We start from the raw sequence: 17,552 nt of genomic DNA, 5'->3' as shown, positions 1-17,552 counted from the left end.
CTTCGAGGGAGGCGCTCAGCCCAACGAACAAGGCAATCGGACTATAATGCGTGAACACTCTCACTTAGCCATAGAATTCTATAATTTTAAATTTCGGCGAAGCCCCTAGTACTTGGAAGACCGATTTCGGGGCGCTATCCACGCCTTGGCCGGACAGAGCCGACTCCTCGCCCGAAGCGGCATAAGTCTTTAGGGACTCGAAAAAACCTCTCGAACAGCGACCAGCTCTCGCTTCATCATGACAGTCAGTTTTAGCTTTCTCCACTGAGGTGCTCGGCCCAGCTCAACTGGGGCACAATCGCAGTGGTTCTCCTAGTGCTACCTTAGCCGATATAGTGGAACGTAAGGCACCAAAACATAGGAGCCGGGCAAACCCGACTATTGACCCAAGACATGATTCGGAGCCGATGCATATAATGCTATAAGTTCGGGGTGCCGCACTTGTTAAAGTGTTCGGACTTCTCACACCATGTTGAGGGGTACTGAAGCCCCTGGCGTATTTTGGCCGTACCAAAGTGTACGGGTGCAACATGTCATGAAGGAACATATATATATATATATATATATATATATATATTAAAAAGGGTAATGCAAAAAATAGACAAAAGCTATGCATTGGTCATTAAAATAGCTGCGATCAAAGCAGAACGATACAAGTGATGTGATAAACGAAAAGTTGGACTATTTAACATGTCTGCTTCAGGGGCAAGCTGCGGGATAGTATGCGAAACAGGTATACTGCTCGTGATAGAGACCACCTGGGATTTCCGTAATGCGGCATGGATTGTCTGCTTCCCTGGTCCTTGCATCGTTTGTGCGGCAATTTAACTGCCGAACAAGCCTTCCGAAGAGTAGAGTCCTAGAAGTAAGAGAAAAGTATTAAAAAAGTTGGCAGCCCCTGGTGCGGTTTAAGCCGTGTTTTGGGTGTGCCGTGATGGTGCCCCCCCTATGCCCATGGTATTTCTAGGGCGTAGTTATGTATGTGAAGTACTGGTGTCGCCTTTTTGCGGGGGCTGGGGTTGGGGCCGCATTGCTACGCCTGCTCGGAACGTGCCAGGCGGTCTTGTTGTAGGTTACTCCGGGCGCGCTTGACTGTGTCCGGACGTTTAATGGCCGGACTGGAGAACTGCCTGGAGAGGCTGCTTTATACTTCCGCTGCAAGGGCCTCCGTGTGCTCCTCCATTCAGAGGGAGTGTTCGGTGTTTCCATTGACCATAATTACTCCTTGAGGGCCTGTCATCTTGAGCTTAAGGTATGCGTAGTGCGGGACCGCATTGAACTTGGCGAATGCGGTTCGCCCGAGCAGTGCATGGTAGCCACTGTGGAACGGGACTATGTCGAAGATTAACTCCTCGCTTTGGAAATTATCCGGAGATCCGAAGACCACTTCAAGTGTGACTGAGCCTGTACAGCTGGCCTCTACACCTGGTATTACGCCTTTAAAGGTCGTTTTGGTGGGCTTAATTCTCAAGGGATCTATGCCCATTTTCCGCACTGTATCCTGGTAAAGCAGGTTCAGGCTACTGCCGCCGTCCATAAGGACTCTACTGAGATGAAATCCGTCAATAATTGGGTCGAGAACCAATGCGGCGAATCCGCCATGACGGATGCTAGTGGGATGGTCTCTTCGATCAAAGGTGATCGGGCAGGAGGACCATGGGTTGAACTTTGGGGCGACTGGCTCTACCGTGTATACGTCCCTTAACGCGCGCTTCCGCTCCCTCTTAGGGACGTGGGTGGCGTATATCATGTTCACCGTCCGCACTTGTGGGGGAAAACCCTTCTGTCCATTGTTGTTCGGCGGCCGGGGCTCCTCGTCGTCATCGCTATGCAACCCCTTGTCTTCATTGTCGGCGCTTAATCTGCCTGCCTGCTTGAACACCCAACAGTCCCTGTTGGTGTGATTGGCCGGCTTTTCAGGGGTGCCATGTATTTGGCACAAGCGGTCGAGTATTCGGTCCAAGCTGGACGGCCCCCTAGGATTCCTTTTGAATGATTTTTTCCGCTGACCGGATTTAGAGCCTCTGAATCCGGCATTAACTGCCGTATCCTTAGCATTGTCACCGTTGATGCGGCGCTTCTGTTGGTTGCGACGCGACCTGCCACTAATGTCCCTGGTGTCCGAACGACCAGGGTTCTTGGTCATATTGTTGCTACGAGCAAGCCAGCTGTCTTCTCCCGTGCAAAAGCGGGTCATGAGTGCCGTGAGTGCTGCCATAGATTTCGGCTTCTCTTGTCCTAGGTGCCGGGCAAGCCACTCGTCACGGATATTATGCTTGAAGGCTGCTAAGGCCTCTACGTCCGGACAGTTGAGTATTTGATTTTTCTTTGTTAGGAACCATGTCCAGAATTGCCTGGCCGATTCGTCTGGCTGCTGAATCACGTGGCTTAGGTCGTCAGCATCTGGGGGTCGCACGTAAGTGCCCTGGAAATTGTTGAGGAATGCGGCTTCCAGGTCCTCCCAACAGCTGATTGACCCTGTTGGCAGGCTGTTAAGCCACTACCGGGCTGGTCCTTTGAGCTTGAGTGGGAGGTATTTGATGGCGTGGAAATCATCACCGCGGGCCATGTGGATATGAAGGAGATAATCCTCGATCCAGACCGCGGGATCTGTTGAGCCATCATATGATTCGATGTTTACGGGTTTGAAACCCTCGGGGATTTGATGATCCATTATTTCGTCTGTGAAGCACAATGGGTGTGTGGCGCCTCTGTATTGGGTGATATCATGACGTAGCTCCGATGAGCTTTGTCTACTGTGTTCGGCCCTGCCGAATTTGTGGCCGGCGTGACGGTTGTTGTCTCGAGCCATGGGGTGCCTACACGATCCGTAGATCGATCTTGTTTGCCTTGTCTTGTCCTCCAACATGTCTCGTAAGTCCGGGGCATATTCCCGTGCCTTGGTACGGGGTGCGGCTTGGGTGGAGGGCCATGAGGCCTCTCTGTCGCGGCCACGAGGTGGCCTGTCGGCCGCGTCGAGTGCTTCCTCCTCTAATCGGGGTAGCAACCTGCGCTTCGGGTAGCACTTGGAGGGGCGTTCGGGTTTATGCTCTTCGACCGCAAGGACTTCAGTCCATCTATCGACTAGCCGATCTTGATCAACTTTAAGTTGTTGCTGTTTTTTCTTGAGGCTTCTTGCCGTGGCCATAAGCCTGCATTGAAAACACTCTTGTTCGACGGGATCCTCTGGCACAGTGAACTCGTCGTCGTCGAGGCTTGCCTCGTCTTCGGAGGGAGGCATACAATTATTGTCCTCGACCTCTCTGTCGGCCGCTCCCTCATGAGGGCTGGTTTCTCCATCCTCCTGTGCTAAATATTGCTCGGGGGGATGTTCTTCGGCTCTTTCCGGGGTATTATTATCTCCCGTGCTGGAACCACCGTTTTTGCATTGGCGGGATTTTGAGCGGCGCCGCTGATGCCGGCGCTTTTGCTGTTTCTTGGAGGGGTCATCCTCCGTTGTTCCATCGCCCTCTCCCTCTTTTGGGGTGTCCACCATGTATATGTCATATGACGAGGTGGCTTTCCAGGGCCTAGTGGGCGCTGGTTCTTCATCATCTCCTTCATCGGTGTCCATACCGTCGATGTCTTCAGAGTCGAAGTCGAGCATGTCGGTTAAGTTGTCGACAATGGCTACCATGTGGGTGGTAGGTGGGTTTTGAATTTCTTCATCGTCCGTACCCCAACCTTGCTAACCGTAGTCCGGCCAGGGCTCTCCTCACAAAGAGAGAGACTTCAGTGATTTCAGGATATCGCCGAAAGGCGAGTGCTGAAAGACGTCCGCGACCGTGAACTCCATGATCGGCGCCCAATCGGAGTTGCTCGGCAGGGGCACGGAGGGTTCGAAGTCCGGAGAAGAATCCGGCTCCATGGAGTCACGAGTCTTGCAGAGTACAGGGCTGGTGTTCGCAGCCCCCGAGGTGGCGTCCAACCGCCCATCCTCGATCGGCGCGGTCAGCTCCGAACTAGGGGTCGGAGCCGATGCGGGTGCGGCCTCCAGGGCTCTGTTCGGCGGCAGAGCTAGATCATGCTCGTCGTGACAGTGCGGCGCGCTCGGCAGTGGTTCGAATCCGTCGAAGATCAAGTCCCCGCGGATGTCAGCCGTGTAGTTTAAACTTCCGAATCTGACCTGACGGACAGGGGCGTAGCTTTCGATCTGCTCTAGATGGCCAAGTGAATTGGCCCGCAGTGCGAAGCCGCCAAAGACGAAGATCTGTCCGGGAAGGAAGGTCTCACCCTGGACTGCATCGCCATTGATGATCGTAGGAGCCATCGGGCCTGACGGCGATGGCACAGAGGAACTCTCAATGAAAGCACCAATGTCGGTGTCAAAACCGGCGGATCTCGGGTAGGGGGTCCCGAACTGTGCGTCTAGGCCGGATGGTAACAGGAGGCAAGGGACACGAAGTTTTACCCAGGTTCGGGCCCTCTCGATGGAAGTAAAACCCTACGTCCTGCTTGATTAATATTGATGATATGGGTAGTACAAGAGTTGATCTACCATGAGATCAGAGAGGCTAAACCCTAGAAGCTAGCCTATGGTATGATTGTAGATGTGTATGTTGTCCTACGGACTAGAACCCTCCGGTTTATATAGACACCGGAGAGGGTTAGGGTTACATAGAGTCGGTTACAATGGTAGGAGATTTGAACATCCGTATCGCCAAGCTTGCCTTCCACGCCAAGGAAAATCCCTTCCGGACATGGGGCGGAGTCTTCAATCTTGTATCTTCATAGTCCAGGAGTCCGGCTGAAGGTATAATTCGGCTATCCGAACACCCCCTAATCCAGGACTCCCTCAATCACCGTCATCACACCGTCGTGCTGACGAAGCTCTCCCTCGACACTCTGCTGGACCGTGAGTTCATGGGACGTCACCGAGCCGAACGTGTGCAGATCGCGGAGGTGTCGTACTTTCGGTACTAGGATCGGTCGATCGTGAAGACGTACGACTACATCAACCGCGTTGTCATAACGCTTCCGCTTACGGTCTACGAGGGTACATAGAGAACACTCTCCCCTCTCGTTTCTATGCATCACCATGATCTTGCGTGTGCATAGGAATTTTTTTGAAATTACTACGTTCCCCAACAGGCACTATGTCAATAGGTTAGTACCAAAAAATAATATATAATGACTATGAAATGATTATAAAACATCCAAGATTGATAATATAACAGCATGGAACAATCAAAAATTATAGATATGTTGGAGACGTATCAGAGTCCAACTTGGACCCCTATTCCAATTCCCCCCCCCCCACTTCCTTTTACTGGAAGGGGAAAGGGGGAAGGAGTAGGAGGAGGAGAAGGAAAGGGGGGTCGCGTCCCCTCCCCTTGTCCAATTCGGACTCCCATGGGGGGCGCACGCCACCCCTTGTGGGCTGCCTCCCCTCCCCTCTATGGCCCATATCTTTCCCCCAGGGGTTCCGGTAACCCCCCCCCCCCCCCCCGGTACTCCGATAAAAACCCGAAACACTTCGGAACCATTCCGGTGTCCGAGTACTATCGTCCAATATATCAATCTTTACCTCTCGACCATTTAGAGACTCCTCGTCATGTCTGTGATATCATTCGGAACTCCGAACAATCTTCGGTCACCAAAACACGTAACTCATAATACAAATCGTCATCGAACGTTAAGCGTGCGGACCCTATGGGTTCGAGAACTATGTATACATGACTGAGACACATCTCCATTCAGTAACCAATAGAGGAACTTGGATGCTCATATTGGTTCCTACATATTCTACGAAGATCTTTATCGGTCAAACCGCAATGACAACATACGTAATTCCCTTTGTCATCGGTATGTTACTTGCCCGAGATTCGATCATCGGTATCTTCATACCTAGTTCAATCTCGTGACCAGCAAGTATCTTTACTCGTTCCATAATGCATCATCTCGTAACTAACTCATTAGTCACATTGCTTGCAAGGCTTATCATGATGTGCATTACTGAGAGGGCCCAGAGATAACTCTCCGATACTCGGGGTGACAAATCCTAATCTCGATCTATGCCAACCCAACAAACACCTTCAGAGATACCTGTAAAGCATCTTTATAATCACTCGGTAACGTTGTGATGTTTGATAGCACACAAGGTATTCCTCCGACATTCGGGAGTTGCATAATCTCATAGTCAAAGGAATATGTATAAGTCATGAAGAAAGCAATAGCAATAAAACTTAACGATCATTATGCTAAGCTAACGGGTGGGTCTTGTCCATCACATCATTCTCCTAATGATGTGACCCCGTTCATCAAATGACAACACATGTCTATGGTCAGGAAACTTAACCATCTTTGATTAACGAGCTAGTCAAGTAGAGGCATACTAGGGACACTTTGTTTTGTCTATGTATTCACACATGTATCAAGTTTCCGGTTAATACAATTCTAGCATGAATAATAAACATTTATCATGATATAAGGAAATATAAATAACAACTTTATTATTACCCCTAGGGCATATTTCCTTCAGTTTCATCATCAAGAACATCATCTTCGAAGGTGGTGCAGCGGCCACTGCTTCCACTGACCGTGCCGCCGCGACTGCCTACGATTCCGAGGATACCCAAAGCCAAGACGGCCGAGCTCCATTCACACGGCCACCTATGATCAAGCTGGCATGGACAACGCCTTCATGCAAGATCAGGTCGGTCTGGGCAGCTTCCCGCTCGACCACGAGTTCCCGGAGGACTATGTCCTCGAGGAAGAGGATGAAATGGACATCGACGGGGAGCCTTTGTTCGAGGACGAGCTAGCCAACCAAACTGGGGCGAAACCGAAGCACAAGAGCAAACGGGCGAAGGCATACACGTCGTCCGAGGACAAAGTCCTTTGTGAGTGTTGGAGGGACATTGGACAAGACCCTAAGGCCAGCGCCAAACAAAAGGCATAAACCTTTTGGCTTCGTGTTCATCGTGAGTACCGTGAATGCAAGAAGCTTGTGCCGTATCAAATGCAAAGCAAGCATGGGTGGGTGTCCATCTCGAAGCGATGGAGGGTGATACAACAAGATTGCAACAAGTTGTGTGCCCCCCTTGAGAGCATCAAGGCACACCCCGTGAGCGGCATCGGCATGAAAGATATGGTATACATGTGTCCCTCTTCGTCTTCGTTTCCATTATGCTTCCATGTCCATTTGCCCATATGCTTGCATGCTATTCATTTATAGGCATTCGCAGCTTTGGAGGCATTCAAGGTCCAATATGAGGGCGAGTCCTTCAACCTCTCACATTGTTGGATGGTCATCAACGGGGAGGAGAAGTTCAAGACGCAATATGTCGTCGTCATGGCGCGTGGCAGGAAGGAAGCTGTAGAGGAGCTTGGGGAGGGCGAAAAGGCACGGTCGCGGGGGAAGACCAACTCCAAGAATGAGGACAAGCATGAGGCGGCGTCCATTGCCTGGCTTGCAACCGTGGAGGGCATGATGAGCAAGGACATAAGGGAGGAGAAGCATCGGCACGAAAAGGAAGAGAAAATGAACGCCTTCATGGAGATCCAAAGGAGGAGGCTTGAGCTTGATGCGGAGAAGCAAGCCAAGATGCTTGAGATGGAGGTGGAGAAGCAAGCCAAGATGCTTGAGATCGATCCGCCAATGCCAAGACCAAGGCGAAAGAAGTGGTGCTCGCTAGCATGATGACGGGGATGGAGATCATGAAGGTGGACCTGAACACCGTGTCGCCGAGGAAGAGGCCATGGCTCGAGAAGATGCACGCCGTCATGCTCAAGTTCGACGATGAGTGATCTATGGCGGAGAGCGTCATCCCTTTTTTGTATGCCGGCAAGTGTGCTGGCATGACCACGACCAAGATGGTGTGGTCGAATTCTCACCACTTTTTGTGTGCTGGCATGTGTGCCAGCCGCTGGCAAATGCCAGCATGAACTGTGTGGTGATTGTTTTGGAGGCTGGCATTGTCTGTCGGCCGCTAGAATGATGCCGGCATAAACTTTGGGCGATGGCATGACCGCTGGCATGATCTATGGCCGCAGGCCTTTTCAATTTATGCGTGGACATGAAATGGGTCGCGCGCGTTGGGCGCGCGGCCGGTGTCGGTGTCAAAACCGGTGGATCTCGGGTAGGGGGTCCCGAACTGTGCGTCTAGGCCGGATGGTAACAGGAGTCAAGGAACACGATGTTTTACCCAGGTTCGGGCCCTCTTGATGGAGGTAAAACCCTACGTCCTGCTTGATTAATATTGATGATATGGGTAGTACAAGAGTAGATCTACCATGAGATCAAGGAGGCTAAACCGTAAAAGCTAGCCTATGGTATGATTGTTGTATGATGAAGTTGTCCTACGGACTAAAACCCTCCGGTTTATATAGACACCGAAGAGGGTTAGGGTTACACAAAGTTGGTTACAATGGTAGGAGATCTTGAATATCCGCATCGCCAAGCTTGCCTTCCACGCCAAGGAAAGTCCCATCCGGACACGGGACGAAGTCTTCAATCTTGTATCTTCATAGTCCTGGAGTCCGGCTGAAGGTATAGTCCGGCTACCCGAACACCCCCTAATCCAGGACTCCCTCAGTAGCCCCTGAACCAGGCTTCAATGATGACGAGTCCGGCGCGTAGATTGTCTTCGGCATTGCAAGGCGGGTTCCTCCTCCAAATTCTTCATAAAAGTTTGTAAACACCAAGAGTAGTGTCCGGCTCTGCAAAATAAGTTTCCACGTATTGCCACAGAGAGAATAATATTAACACAAATCTAATCCGCTGACGTATTCCGCAGCGTGACATCACACTATGGCCAAGCCTTTATTCGAATCGTTTTCACTTTTCCACCTCAGCGTGTTTTGCGAGGCGGTTTCCTTGGCACGTCTTGTCAAAGCAGAGATCGTGTCCCCTTTATTTACGGGATTCTCATCAATACGGACATGGGTAACCCAATCGTGCCCGTTAGCATGTCTTCTCGATTAAAGGCGAGTCCCAAACGGTTACGGGGAGGGCTCCTGGTATTCAACCTCTTATAAAGAGACCAAGGCCTTACTCCTTTTCTCCAATCTCAAAACAAGTTCGCCCGTCGCCTCAAGTTCCAACACCCTAGGCTCCAGATTCCAGGCGCTTCGGACCTTCGACAATGTCCGGTTCCGTCCTTCAAGGCCGATGGATGCCCTCCTCCGTCACGGAGGAAGACATGCTAAAGTTGAGAGAGGCTAAGTTCTTGACCGCCGAAATTTTGCATAGGTTGCCTTCTCAAAGGCAGGCTATTCCCAGTCCCCAGCCCGGTGAGAGCGTAGTGTTCATGTCTCACTTCCTTCGGGGGTTAGGCTTCCCGATGGATCCCTTCGTGAGGGGGCTGATGTTCTATTATGGGCTGGAATTTCATGACTTAGCTCCGGAGTCCATCCTCCACATTTCCTCATTCATCATTGTGTGTGAAGCGTTCCTCCGTGTTACTCCTCACTTCGGATTATGGCTCAAGACTTTTGGAGTGGAGCCGAAGATGATCGAGGGACGGCACGTAGAGTGCGGAGGCGCTGTCATAAGTAAGAATGCTGATGCTCCATGGCCCGAGGGCTCCTTTTAAGAGGAGCTCGGCTTGTGGCAACGAGAGTGGTTCTATATCACCGCTCCCAAGAGCGCCAAGTGGGTGGCGCCTCCTGCCTTTCGCTCGGGTCCCCCACCACGGCTAGCGTCATGGGTCAACAAAGGATTAGATTGGGGGTTATCCAAAGACGTGCCCTTGTTGCAGGGCCGCATTAGGGATCTCTTAGAAAGAGACCTCAACCTGGTCAAGGTGACGCAGGTCATGCTGATTCGCCGAACACTGCCTGGCAAACGTCGCTCCCTTCGTCTGTGGGAGTTTAGTCCGGAGGGACCACGAGCTCTCCAGCATTTTATGGGCGCAACGCCCGTAGAGATGTATAAAATGTTCTTCGGATCACAAGCAATGTGTTCGGATTTGACCGAGGACGCATGTTTAAGCTGCAATCGCCCGGATACTCAAGTAAGTAACCTTGTGCCCGGACTCGCTATCCGTAAAATTGTCATAAATTCGCCCCTAAAAGAGCTGTCGTTTTAAACAGGAGTGGATAGCGAAGGCAAAGCTGATCAGGTGTCCGGCTTCCCTTCCTGAGACCAGGCCGGATCCCGTGCTAGTCAGGATGTTGAAGATCGTGCCTTTGGAGGGAAGTGAGGGGGAGGACAAGGAAACTATGGCCTCCTCGAAGGAGGCTGCTCCGAAGGGAAGAACCGACAATTCCTCTCCTAAGGGGAAGAAGAGGGCTGCCTCTGACGACCCGGAGACCATGGCCTCAAAGCAGGGGAAAAAGTCCTCATCAGAGGGTCCGACGCCGGGGAGACTACGCCCTCAAAGGGATCAGCCCTCCAGCGAGCCGTAAGTAGAGAAAGATTTTCCTTTGGAGGGATGAGAGAAATCCTTGCTTTTTATCTAAGAAGATTAACCGAAATTTTACTTTGTAGCTCGGACCTCAGCCCTTCTCAGTAGAGCTCGTCTTCGGGGGATCTTCTTCCGGAGATGATGGAGAGTGGAACGCCTCCCCTGCCGTACCGCCTGGCGAGGCGGGCGACCCTGAGGTGTCGTCGCGGAGGGTTTCTCCGAATCCGGTAGGGGTGGAAGGTAGCCATATGTCCCCCCAAGGTTCTCCGCGTCCGGCCTTCGATGGAGGTCATAGGACGAGTCCAGCACCGTCCGATGCGCGGTCGGAGGAGCTGATGATTCTGCTGGGGCGAGCTTCTATCTCAGAGGAGCATCGTGCATTGATGGTACGGTGATTGGAAGGATTTCGTTCGCGGAAAGCGGATTACATGAGGCTGTCAGAAGTTTGCTGACGGGATTTGAGGTACGTTTGATAATGTACTTCTTTGTCAGTTGCGCATAAACAAGATGCGCCCTATGTAGATAGTAGCCCCAGAGACTCTGTGCGTTGTCAAAATTAACGGCGCGCAGAGGATCATAATCCCAGGTCTAAAATGTCGCCTTTGTATACAGGTGGTGAAGTGTCTGGAATCGAGCCAAACTGATGATTTTGCCGAACTAAAGCGGCAACTTGACGTGGCAGATGCCGACATCGCGCTCGTCAACGAGCGGCTTGATGAGGCTCAAGGTATGCAATTCCTCGGGTGGCATCTGGTAAGAGGAGCTTTATGCCAGTATCTTACAATGTGTGTGCTTGACGCAGATGGTGCGGCCGCCGTGGAGAGTCTTCGGGCGGAACTTGCCCGAGCTAAGGAACAAGCCAGGAAAAGTGATGCGGCTGCCGAGAAGGCCCTTGAAGAGGTGAGAGCCGAACAGGCTATTCACTACCGAAGCAAGAAGGAGATGGCCGTGATGGCCGTGAAGTTAAAAAGTGCTCCTGACCGTTGCAAGTTTCTTGAGAAAGAAGACCGGGCGAGACAGACGTACTTAGAGAAGGTCGTTGCTAATGCCAAGGACACTCGCTCTGCGATGAGAGCTGCGAAGGAGGAGCTGCATCAGGCCAGACAGATTGCGGTTGGAAAGCCCTTTATGCTGCGGAGGAAGTTTTGCGATCCGAAGTTTGCTCTGTTGGACCGGATGTGGAGTGCGGAGGACACCTATCTGGATTTGGCAGCGAGTGCTGCTGATGCGACCGAATATTTTCGAGATCAAGAAGATCGCGAAGTGGAAAGGCTTTTCTAATCGCAGTTCCAGAATCCAGAGCGTCCACTGGCAGTGGACGATCGTCTGGCTCAATGGGCCAAACTGAATAGATTGTCCGGACTCGCCATGAAGTATGTCATGGGTCATCTGTGGCCGGGGAGATCGGAGCCGAAGAGTTATTTCAGCTTGGTGCAGCAATTCCTTGACGCAGTGCCACGTATCAATGCGATGAAGAGGTCAGCATGCATAGAGGGCGCATGGATGGCTCTTGCCCGTGTCAAGACATACTGGGCAGAGATGGAGACCACCGTTGTTGCATCCTGAGATTCGGACAAAAGCCGAGTACCCTCCGAGCACTATTTTCAGGAAGTCCTTGAAGGCGCTCGTGTAATAGAGACGCAGTGCTCGAAGGATGCTATGTTCTGATAGCATATGTAATTATAAAGCAATATTTTGATGAATTGTAGTAGCCTTTTATACTTGTGCCTTCAAGTATTTGGAACACCTCCTGTGCGGCCGTTTTAAGATATATATATATATATACAAAATCTGAAAGATTACAGTCGTTGGCTTCAGCCCCCACGCACATAGTGCGAGGGTGCTCGCAGAAGGCGCATTTTCACACTTAATCCAACGTCTTGGTCCTACAAAGGAGGTGATAGCGCAGCGAGCTAGGCAACCGGACTATAATGCTTTAACACTTTCACTTAGCCATAGGAGCTTGACAATGGGACTATTTAGGTAGCCCCTGGTGGCGACTGCGCTCGCCCGAATTCGGGGGGCGTATGTGCCTGGCCGGGAAACGGCCCTTCGTTAATGCGGAGGAATCCTACAGATTCCGGAGAGTCATCGAGTGGTTGACCAGTCTCACGCCATATCATGACAGTCGGTTTTCGGCTTTCTCTACTGAGGTGCTCGCCTGGCCGAACCAGGGCACAATCGCAGTAGTTCTCCTGGTGCCTCCTTAGCCGATAGAGCGGAACGTAAGGCGGCCGAACACAGGAGCCGGGAAACCCAACATTTGACCAAAATCATGACTCGGAGCTGATGCATATAAGGCCAAACTCGCGACGCCGAACACTCCCTAAGGTATTCGGTCTTTATGAGAGCGGGCGAGGTAACACTCTGAGGAAGAAGCCCCTAGTGTCCAGGTACGCGCAAGAATTCTGACGTGGCCACATGCCAAGACGCCAGCCTCCTCCTTGGTCATAGAACCAGGGGATGTGTATCAACAAGAGACTGTAAGAAAGGTTTACGCAGGGTTTTAATCTGAAAAGAATCCTTGGAACGGGTCCCTACTGCACGTCTGCGCCTGTGTCTCCGTTGTGCCGTATCCTGGACGGGCGCAGCACGATGTTCATCTGTAAAAAGAGAGCAACTAAGTTGAAAAAGGGGCGTGCCGAACAAAAGTTATATGAAATAAACAAAGTGTAAAGTAAAATATGAAAAATTGAGCTTTATTGTCTCTTATTTTATACGTGTGAAGCCCCTAGTGCAGGGGTATATGGCCACTAAGCCTTTATCAACAATACTTTTGTGCTGGACTCGTCTATCCGTGTCCGTGGTCTTAATGACCTGTTCTGATGTTTTGGCTGGTGAAGCCATTGTATTGTGGGGCTGTTAAAGTGGCCGCACAATCCTCCGCTTGGGGGAGGTGTTCTCACTGCTTCCCCTTTAAGGAGATGATGGCGCGTGGACCGGGCATCTTAAGCGTAAGAGATGCATAATGCGGTATTGCGTTAAAGCGGGCGAAAGCTTCGCGTCCCAGTAGTGCTTGATAGCGACTTGAGAATGGGACGATGTGGAAAGTCAGCTTTTCGCGACGGAAGTTATCGGCAGAGCCGAAAATAACCTCGAGCCGGAGAAAACCCATGCAATGGGTGTCCGGACCTGGCGTTACTCCTTGAAAGGAGGTTTTGCTGTGGCGAATTCTTTTTGGGTCGATCCCCATGTGGCGGATTGAGTCCTGATATATCAGGTTGAGTCTGCTGCCACCATCCATAAGGACATTTGAAAACTGGAGTCCGCCAATTATTGGATCGAGTACCAGGGCAGTCCAGCCTGGGTTCCTGACACTTCTAGAATAATCCAGATGATCGAAGATGATTGGTTTTGACAACCAGTGATGGGATTCCTTTGGGATAGGCCGTGGGGCGCGTACCTTTATGGGCGCCGCACGTTTTGTTATGTGGAGTAAGTTTACTATTTTTACTTCTTGTGGGAAATTCTTTTGTTTCCTGGTACGCTGCTTTTGGGGTTCGTCCTCGTCTTCGCTTGGTGTGTCGAGCCCCTTGTGTTCAGTGTTGAGTCTGTCGAATTGTTTGAAAACCCAACAATCTCTGTGGATATGGTTAGCAAGCTTTCCGGGAGTGCTGTGTATTTGACATATCCTATCCAAGATTTTGTTTAGGTTGGACAGGTCATCCCTGTTATCTTGGAGGGGCGGCTTTTTCTGATTCTGTCGTGAGCTTTTGAATCCGGCATTGACTGTCGTGCTCTTCGGACTTTTTTCCTTAGTCCGGCGACGGTCCTTATTGCGTCGCGGTTTTCCGTTTCCATCCCTAGTTTCGGATGTACTTGGGTCACTGGTGCTGCATCTTGCCAACCAGCTGTCCTCTCCTGCGCAAAAGCGGGTCATGAGGCTTGTTAGTGCGGCCATTGTTCTTGGCTTTTCTTGGCCGAGGTGTCTGGCGAGCCATTCGTCTCGGACATTATGCCTGAAAGCCGCTAAGGCTTCAGCGTCCGGACAGTCGACTATCTGATTCTTTTTAGTAAGAAATCTATTCCAGAATTGCCGAGCTGACTCTCCGGGCTGTTGAGTTATGTGACTAAGATCGTCTGCATCCGGAGGGCGGACATAGGTCCCTTGAAAATTTGCTCGGAAAGCGTCCTCGAGCTCTTCCCAACTTTCGATTGTGTTTTCAGGAAGGCTTTTGAGCCAATGCCGGGCTGGCCCTTTAAGCTTGAGGGGTAAGTATTTTATGGCGTGGAGGTCATCTCCTCTAGCCATATGTATGTGGAGGATATAATCCTCGATCCAGACTCCAGGGTCTGTTGTTCCATCATATGCCTCTATGTTTACGGGTTTGAATCCCGCTGGAAATTCATAATCCAGGACCTCATCGGTGAAACATAGGGGGTGTGTGGCACCCCTGTATTTGGGTGTGCCGGATTCTGATAATGGCTTTACTGCATTGCTTACGAGAGCTTGCTTTCTTGGCCCGTAAATGGACCTGGCTGGGCCATGATGCGAATCCTTAAGTGGGTCACATGCCGGCTTAAGTGCGGCGCTGCTTGCCGCTTTATGCTGGCCATGGGGTCGTCTATCCGACCGTGTGGCTTTCTCACTTTTGGAATGCGAGGGCTCTAAGGCCTCCTCGTCGAATTCAGGCAGTAGCTTTCTCTTCAGATAGCTTTTACTGCGGCGACTGTCGCCGTATTTGTCTGCGGTATTGATTACTTTACTCCATCTAATCCTGAGTGCATCTTCCGCAGTTTTTAGCTTCCGCTTCTGCTTTTTCAGGCTGCGTGCGGTTGCAACGAGCCGTTTGTGGAGGTTCTTCTGCTTCGTGGGCTTGTCCGGCGTAGGGTCGTCCGGAATGCCATTTTCGCCGGGGGAGGGATGTTCGGTTTCTTTATCCGGGTTGTCCTGTTGGGACGGTTGCTCTAAGGCATGCTCGTCGTCTACCGGCTCATCCTGCTCTATGGCTGGGTCTTTATCGAGGCGGGGCTTGGGTCGGCGTTTACGCCGACGCTTTGATTGTTTTTCGAGAGATCGATCCCTCTTTCCATCCCTGTTTTCCTCGTTGTTGCTTCCTTTAGGGGTATCCACCATGTACACATCGTGAGATGAGGTGGCTGTCCAATGCCCTATAGGCGTTGGTTCTTGGTTGTCTCCTGCATCGTCGTCCATACCGTCGATGTCTTCGGAGTCGAAGTCGAGCATGTCGGTTAAGTCGTCGACAGTGGCTATGAAGTGGGTGGTGGGTGGGTTTTGAATTTCTTCATCATCCGAATCCCATCCTTGCTGACCGTAGTCCGGCCAGGGCTCTCCTGATAAAGAGAGAGACTTTAGCGAATTCAGGATGTCGCCGAAGGGCGAGTGCAGAAAGATGTCTGCGGCGGTGAACTCCATTATCGGCGCCCAATCGGATTCGATCGGCAAGGGCGCGTTGGGCTCGGAGTTCGGAAAGGAATCCGGCTCCTCGGAGTCACGGGCCATGCGGAGTGCGGGGCTGGAGTTCGGCTCGATCTCCTCTAAGATCGCAGCCCCTGAGGCAGCGTCCAACCGCTGATCCTCGATCGGCACAGTAGGCTCCGAATCAATGGTCGGAACCGATGCGTGTGCGGCCTCCAAGGCGCTGTTCGGCGACAGAGCTATATCATGCCCATCGAGACAGTGCGGCGCGCTTGGCTGTGGCTCGAATCCGTCGAAGATCAAGTCCCTGCGGATGTCAGCCGTGTAGTTTAGGCTTCCAAACCTGACCTGATGGCCAGGGGCGTAGCTTTCGATCTGCTTAAGGTGGCCAAGCGACTTGGCTCGCAGTGGGAAGCCGCCGAAGACGAAGATCTGTCTGGGGAGAAAAGTCTCACCCTGGACTGCATCGTTGTTGATGATCGAAGGAGCCATCGGGCCTAAAGGCGACGACACAGAGGAACTCTCAATGAAAGCACCAATGTCGGTGTCAAAACCGGCGGATCTCGGGTAGGGGGTCCCGAACTGTGCGTCTAGGCCGGATGGTAACAGGAGGCAAGGAACACGATGTTTTACCCAGGTTTGGGCCCTCTTGATGGAGGTAAAACCCTACGTCCTGCTTGATTAATATTGATGATATGGGTAGTACAAGAGTAGATCTACCACGAGATCAAGGAGGCTAAACCCTAAAAGCTAGCCTATGGTATGATTGTTGTATGATGAAGTTGTCCTACGGACTAAAACCCTCCGGTTTATATAGACACCGGAGAGGGTTAGGGTTACACAAAGTCGGTTACAATGGTAGGAGATCTTGAATATCCGCGTCGCCAAGCTTGCCTTCCACGCCAAGGAAAGTCCCATCCGGACACGGGACGAAGTCTTCAATCTTGTATCTTCATAGTCCTGGAGTCTGGCTGAAGGTATAGTCCGGCTACCCGAACACCCCCTAATCCAGGACTCCCTTAGCCGGTCCAAAACAAAAGGAGGACAGACGCCGAGCAGGCAGCCGACCCAAACAGACGAAAAGCGGACAAAGCACGCATCCATTTGGGTCGACGCGTTGGAGTTGCTCTTACCATGTTTTAACACAGTACAGACGCAAGCGCTCATATAAACACGCATACACTCACCCCTATGAACGCACAGACGCACACCTTACCCCTATGAGCACCTCCGAAAGACTGAACTGGCATATCATCATGAAATTTACGAAGTCATCGTAGGCACCTTGTCATCGACAGGAACGTCTCCTCCCACTGAATGTGCATCGCCGAAAATCCTAAAATAAATGCGAGCATCAGGACTTGAACCCTGGTGGGTTGGGGATACCACAGTCCCTCTAACCATCCAACCACAGGTTGGTTCGCGCTCTTACCATGTTTTATTATAGATACCATGGCAATTATTATGACTTTTAATATATTTACCATGGTGGTAAATATATTAGACTTTACAAGGTAAATTCATTAGACTATACCATGACAAATACATTGAACTTATTTTCTCGCGCATTGAAAGTCATGATTTCCGTTTTCATACCATGGTGGTAAATATATTGGACTTTACAAGGTAAATTCATTAGACTATACCATGGCAAATACATTGAACTTATTTTCTCGCGCATTGGAAGTCATGATTTCCGTTTTCAAATTCCTAAATTTAGCCATCTTTCAAAGAAGAAAAATCCTAAATTCATTCCTTTTGCCATGCCAACTTTTTTATTGAACAAACTTATGTTACATATCATGGCAAATTTATTTTCCATC

The sequence above is a fragment of the Triticum urartu genome, chromosome 4A (genome assembly GCF_056163025.1).
Source record: "Triticum urartu cultivar PI428250 chromosome 4A, HENAU_Tu73, whole genome shotgun sequence".
In the NCBI taxonomy this organism is placed as follows: Eukaryota; Viridiplantae; Streptophyta; class Magnoliopsida; order Poales; family Poaceae; genus Triticum; species Triticum urartu.
Note: the sequence above shows the minus strand (reverse complement) of the source record.